Here is a 6,096-nt window from a genome sequence, read left to right on the forward strand (position 1 = left end):
CCTTGTGGCTTCTACATTCTAAGTTGATGTACCGAAATGAAAAATGGAAAAGAAGAAGAAGCAGAAAATTCATCATACAAAACTTTTTCTTGTAGACAATGAGCTTTCATTTATGCATTATTCTTCTCAAGGCACAGGTTTTTTTTTTTTTTTTTAACTATTAATCCTCAAGGCACAGATTTTGTAGGTGACATAATGGTGAGCTTTTGCATCCGTCGATTGTACATGGAAAATGATGTAACTAACAATCCAGCAACTAGATGAGTTTATAGTTCTACACTTCTACATAGCATAGCTGCTAAAGACTTTAGCTTCGTGACATTATGCTAATGCTCGTTACCTTTTCTAGTAAAAGAAGTTAGAAATTGCTGGACTTAAAAATTTCAAATCTTGTAATAGTGTTGATGCTTTTTTTAAACTCCTTCTGTAAGCTAATTCTGACTTAGACTTTGTCTTAATTCTTTGATATTTGTCGCTTTCTCTTAACAATTCAGCGATAAGAAGTTTCAACACAACTACCGATTAGGTTTTGGAAAATTGCACCATCTCTTGCTATAAATAGCTATCATCATTTACTTGTTTTGTCACAAGCATAGCTAACATAAGATATCGGAGATGGCTAATTCTCAATTTAGCTGCGCAACCTTCTTTGCCCTGCTCATCTGCTTCCTCCTCCTCGTACCAAATAGTAAGTTGTAGCTAGTCTTTAGTGAGAGAGTTTACACTTCTATAGTCTTAAATGGTGAACACATGCACAGAATGGCGTATATTTTTACATTCCCAAAGTTTTAATTATTTGTCTCTACCTCTCAAACAGAAATGGCTGTCACTAGCAATGAATTAGAATAGTTATACGTATGTATCATGCATATGTACGCTCACAATCAAAATTTTACCAATTAATTTGTATTACATATGCGCCATATGCTTTTCAATAAATGTTTTTGCTCAGAGTTTAGCCCTGTATTCTACTCTTGAATTTTCTCCCGCATTTTTTAATTTCTCGTCACATGTGAATATACTGCAAGTATACATGTGTAGTGTTGCAAGTAACAATACATGTGGCATAAAAATAGAAAATGAGATAGAGATTGATACAAAAAATGACATAGAGAAACCATGCCCCCATACCCTATAATATTAACAAACACTTATCCCCTATATGGACCGGCTCGATCCATCATATATTTGGACTAACTCTACATATTTTGCTTTCTCTTTTGCTTTGTTTCATGCAGAGATGCCAATGGCTGAAGCTAAATTTTGCAAGAGGCCTGCCGAGCACTATTCAGGGACATGTTACCCTAACCGGTGCTACAGTTATTGCAAATCTAAAGAACATGCTTTCTCCGGAGAATGTATTTGGACTGGCCAGGGTCATCAACGTCATTATGCTTGCTACTGTGTCTACAATTGTTGAAAGCCTACTATTTGCTACAATTTGCACCGTACTTTGTAATGAAATAAAGGCCAACAATTCACTAGAATTGTGTATGTGCCGCCAATAGTTGTTGTTCCTATGTCATCAGTTGCCAATAACGTACGGTCATGTCTGTGTTATCATTGAAACATCACTGCTCAGTGATTATTTAATCAGTCTATTCATGTGTGTCTGTTACCATCTGTCTTGTATTCATTTAAATATAAATGGACTACCTCTGTCGAAGTATGAGGGCCATTCTGGGATTTCAAATTGTTATGAGTACATGTGATTATTATGTTTGGACTCTGATAAACACCAAAAAAATCATCTAAAGAATTGGATGCTGAAAAACAAGTCTGATGAAAAAAAAAAGTCATAAGGACAACCAATATTCTCGATGACAAACAAAAAATAAACAGTAATTGAAATATAAAAATTGGCCATGAAAATCTTGCACTCCCTATGTGCCATAATTCGAGATTTTTTGTTTTTGGAAAACCAACTTTTTAAGAAAAAAAATGTAATTATTAAATTTGAATGTGATGATTTTGGGTGAACCTTAAACATGGCCCTCACATTTAAATTCTATGAGTCTAATGGCACGCAAAAAATAATTTTTTTCAAATGGTAAAGTGGAACAGCTTAAGAAGTTGTGTTGATTTTGCATAGATGATTATTTGTTTGGATTATCCAAAAGGTGAAAACATGGCACTAGAAAAGGATGGAGGGAGGATAAAAGTAATAGTTGCTCAATTATTTTACTATTGTACTACTATTTTATTTACCTCTTTATTTTTTATTTTTTAAAAAGTTTCCATTGACTCTGGCTTAGCTTCCTTTAGTTTAGGTAAATAGAAAACCGAAGACCATGTACTTTATTTGTTTTGCATTGTTTGATATCAATAGGGCAACAGGTAATTTTAAAACTAGTTGAACACATTATAAAAATTCAAAATTTTTCCAAGAGTGAGTTTGTAGGAGTTTTTGGTGGGGCTCGGGCCCCCACTTTAAATCCACCACACCACTATTCAAGTTACCCAAGTGTAAAATTTTTTAAAATTGGATTTTGTGAAAATGTAAAGGAATAATAAATACGGCCACATGCTAAAGAAATACAAATTAAAATTAATCAAAGCCATAAATAGGTATAATTATTCTATAATTAAAACATTATATTATCTTTATTTTTTTTAACAAAAGGGGTCCCCCCGGTGATTTTATTAATAGTGAAGAAATGACAGAATACAAGGAGGAAGGCTGCTGAAGATTATATTATCTTTGTTATAGGGGCTGTTCTCATTTTCTTCTACATCTAGATTTTAGATTTTTTTTTTAAAAAAAAAAAACCAAAAAGGTCAAAATCTTGAATATACCTAGGAGTTAACTTTAATTGATTCTTATTTTTTCTCTATAATTACAGTCTATGATCAACTTTGCAAAATTTAATACAAACAAGTGTAGGCTAAAAGAAGCATTAATACCAAAACAATAAAATGCTGTCGGAAAAATTTTCTATATTGGGAATAAAAGATGAAACATCTTAACTGACCCCATAAAGTTTTGATACTAAATACTCACTAAAAATATGCTAATCACAAGTAAATATCAGCTCATAACAATAGGTAGCATTGAGGATGTACAATTGGTTTTGTTAGAACAAATTCATATTGATGTTCAATGGATTCCTAGATAAGCAAATAAGGTTGCACATAATTTAGCAAACTAGGCTAAATCTACCAATCTAATTGAATCTCTTTGGAATTCCTCTTGACATTGTCAAATAAATTGTGTTGTATGATTTCCAGCTAACTTATTAATAACTTGTTTGGATAGGAAGATTTGAAAAAACTATTTCAAAATTTTTTCTACTTACATCATAAACACAATTTTCAACCACATTTTATCTCACATACATTACATCACAAAAAGTGTTACAGTAATTATTTCAAATAACTTCCTATCCAAACAAACTCATTGGTTTTGCATTTTCTATATACATATATATATATATAATGAAAACAATGGGTATTACTCCTCAATCTTGTCCACATATATATTCCGATATTCCGTGTAGATGTGGGACTTTATGAAATTATTGAAATTGTTATGGCCAGGCTGAATTCCTCATTTGAACCTAAGCTGATATCATATCCTATCCAATGAAGGAAAAAAAATCCTGAAAATGACAATAGCTGACTTTTGAATTAATGAAAAGAACACTTATGAAATTAATTAATCTCCACCAAAATCAATGACGTGAAATCTAAATTAATTTTGTAAAGAATTCAATCCTGTGTTTGTGTAATGAGAAAACAACAATAGCTGACTTATTCATAGGTTGTACGGATATTCTTGAGTTGTACTTGCTGCTTGGGTGGCCATAAGTCAATGTTATTAACAAAATCCCAATGAGTCTTTTGACTGAACAAGAAAAGAAATTAAATTCCACTACAAAGCCCACTATACATGGTGCCATAGTCGGATATTTCCAAATACAATTAAAGCAAGACTTGATCGCGGTTGTGCAACTCAAGATTTTCTGGACTTATTCCCTGAGTCAAAAATCAATCATGTGCACTCTAAAAATAATAATAATAATAATAATAATCCCACTACAAAGCCGTACCTACCTCTGTAAAGCTGATCCGTGTTGAATTTGCCCAAGTTGGGACGGACGAGCGGCCAATGACAATGACCAAGTCACCAGCAAATGAAAGAGACCCCATCAATTGACGCTGGACTTGATTGATTCTCCAGTTACTTACACGGACAAATAAATCTTGTCATTTCTTGAAATTACTCGAGTAGAAATTTTGTAAGCATGTGTCTTGGCATATCGAAGAGATGGTTGCTGTTGGTTATTAGTGGAATTATAAGTCCGTTCATCTGTTAAAGGTCATATAGCTGGTCAAGCGTCATCGAGCGACAAATCGGGATTAAATGTCGCCATATAGACTCAAAAAAAAAAAAATTTTGTCCAAATATACAGGCTCAAAATTGGTGATAGATTGCAATTTTATTGTTTATTTTATTATTAATTTTTCCTATTACCTGACTCGATGTGGACTAATTGTTGGATTCTACTCACTTTTCATAATTTACAATTATTTCAGGGAGTAGAATAAAAATATGATAACAAGTGCCAATTTGACAGAAAAGGAATGCAAGTAACAGTGCTTATCCGAGGGGCAGTTTTGGAAAAGAAGAAAACTTTGGCCCTTTCTTTTGGCAACGGCTGAATCGAAGATGCGGGGGTTCTGTTCCCCTGGGAGCCGCCGCAAGGGGAGAGCGATTTTTAAATAGCAATTAGATAGGCATTAGAAATAGCGAAGGGTTTTCTCTCCTTTACCTTTAGTTTATAGCTTTGACTTTTCTTTTGGTTCTTAGTAGCTTACCTCTCGTATGTCAGAGGCAAATAAGAGTAATTGAATGATTCCTTGTAGTTTTTTACTTTTGACTTTTCCTTGTGGTCTGTGGTGGATTCCTCCTGCCGCATGATGGCCGCGACTATTGCTTCAGCTTTACATGGGTTTTTTGCATCGAACATGAACTAATTTTCTCACTCTAGTCAAGGGATAACGGAGGCTTTGATTCGCCTAAAAATTGTGAGATCGATTTAATTTTACCTTTTTCTTTTATTTATTGATATTCGCATATTCCTTGATTGCAGTACTTATGATTATTAAATTAATTGATTGTCTTGGATCCGGATAATTAGTTAACTTGATAATCTATTGTCAATTAGGGCATTAAATCCGTAATTGTTTAATTGCCTTGATTTAGTGACAACTGGCATAATTAGATTTGTGTCAGGGGGATACGCGGGCTAATCTGAAATAACCCTGGTAGTGTGTTATTTGATTAGAATATGGCTCCTTTAATACGTAAGGCAATTGGGAAATTAAATCTTACGGGCGTACCTAGAATTATTTTTCAATTAGAGCAGTGATTAACGGGCGTACCTTAATCACCGACACAGTAAGGAGGGGTTGACTGCCATCGCTTGTTTGGTAGTTATAACCTATTTATTGATAAATAATTGGAATTGTCTTTGTTTTAATGATCGATTAGGTGCACCATTGCTAAAGTTATTTCTTGGCTAGATCCTTAATTATCACCCATTTGATTTTAGTAATTTGTTATTTAGTTTTTAGTAGCTTCTTAGATTTTATTTGAATTTCTTTGATTGTCACCTTTTGCAACAAAATTCCCCCTTTGTTACTGTGAATTTGAAAAGAAACAGTTACGCCCAGTCCCTGTGGATTCGACCCTGCTTACCACTATCTACAGAAATTAACTTTAGTTTGAGCAGGTTTTTATTATTGCACAAGCTCGACACTTGTCAATTTTTGGCGCCGTTGCCGGGGACTAGTGCCAGATTCATTTGTTTCTTTTTGAGTTCATCTTGTTTTTATTTTTTATTTATTTTGCTCTTATTTTTTTATATAGTTTATGGCTGCTAACATTCCGTATTTTGATGATAGACTAGACTTTATTCCTGATTGGGGTTATGAGACTCGTGTTTTTCCTAATGATCAATTAGCTGCTGCAAATTGTGAACCAAATTGTGAAACTTATTTTGTCTCAGGTTATTCAACCGACACATGCCTCGTATTTCAAGATAACCTAAGTGTTCCAACAGATACTTTTGGAGATTTTTCACCTCGATTTCA

The 6,096-nt window shown here is 33.5% G+C and overlaps 1 long non-coding RNA gene across 1 annotated transcript; it reads left to right on the top strand.

Moving 5' to 3' along the window:
• Nucleotides 1-564: 564 nt before the first annotated feature.
• Nucleotides 565-1,693, top strand: LOC140009202 (uncharacterized). Its single transcript, XR_011816559.1, has 2 exons — nt 565-688; nt 1,239-1,693. It is a non-coding gene; the product is annotated as an uncharacterized lncRNA (long non-coding RNA).
• The last annotated feature ends 4,403 nt before the right edge of the window (nt 1,694-6,096 follow it).

This window comes from Coffea arabica, chromosome 6e (assembly GCF_036785885.1).
Source record: "Coffea arabica cultivar ET-39 chromosome 6e, Coffea Arabica ET-39 HiFi, whole genome shotgun sequence".
In the NCBI taxonomy this organism is placed as follows: Eukaryota; Viridiplantae; Streptophyta; class Magnoliopsida; order Gentianales; family Rubiaceae; genus Coffea; species Coffea arabica.